Consider the following 754-nt stretch of genomic DNA (forward strand, 5'->3'; position numbering starts at 1 on the left):
AGCAGCAGCAGCAGCAGCAGCAGCAGCACTCCCTGCATCTCCTGCTGCTGCTGCTGCTGCTGAAAGAGAAGCAGACAACGGTGCCCGAGGAAGCTGCACAAGTGCAGCAGCAGCATCGCCACTCCCGCTGCTGCAGCTGCCGCCGCAATCCCCCCCACCAGCAGCACCTGCACCAGGGGCCCCCATGAAGCCGTAGGGGGGGCCCCCAGCACAGTCAGAAGAGCCAGGGGGCCCCCAACGAAGACTCTCGTCGACGGTCCATGAGGGGCGGCCTCGCACCTCTCCGCGCACGCCGTCGCCAGCAGCAGCTGCTTCTACTCCTTGCCAGCCTGCATGCAAACGCATGCATATGCATGCAAATATATACACACGCATGCATATGCATGCACACGCATGCAAGCGCATGCATATGCATGCAAAAGCATGCAAGCGCATGCATATGCATGCAAACGCATGCAAGTGCATGCGCTTCTCTTGTTATGAGGGGATGATACAGACAGCCAAGGAGATGTTTATACACTAAACAAAGCCTGAGATCCCTCCAGCTGCATGTACAGCTGCGTTTATATACATTTGCATGCAGTGTGTGCAACTCATTCTACACAACAGCAAGCAGCAGCAGCAGCAGCAGCAGCAGCAGCAACAGCAGCAGCAGCAACAGCAGCAACGCTGCGGGTGTCTCAGACTCACCCTGAGCAACAATGGGGCCTCCGTAAGCGCCATCAGCACCAGCAAACCCAGCAGCAGCAGTTGC

Source organism: Eimeria mitis, genomic scaffold (assembly GCF_000499745.2).
Source record: "Eimeria mitis Houghton genomic scaffold, Emh_scaff6766, whole genome shotgun sequence".
Classification (NCBI taxonomy): domain Eukaryota; phylum Apicomplexa; class Conoidasida; order Eucoccidiorida; family Eimeriidae; genus Eimeria; species Eimeria mitis.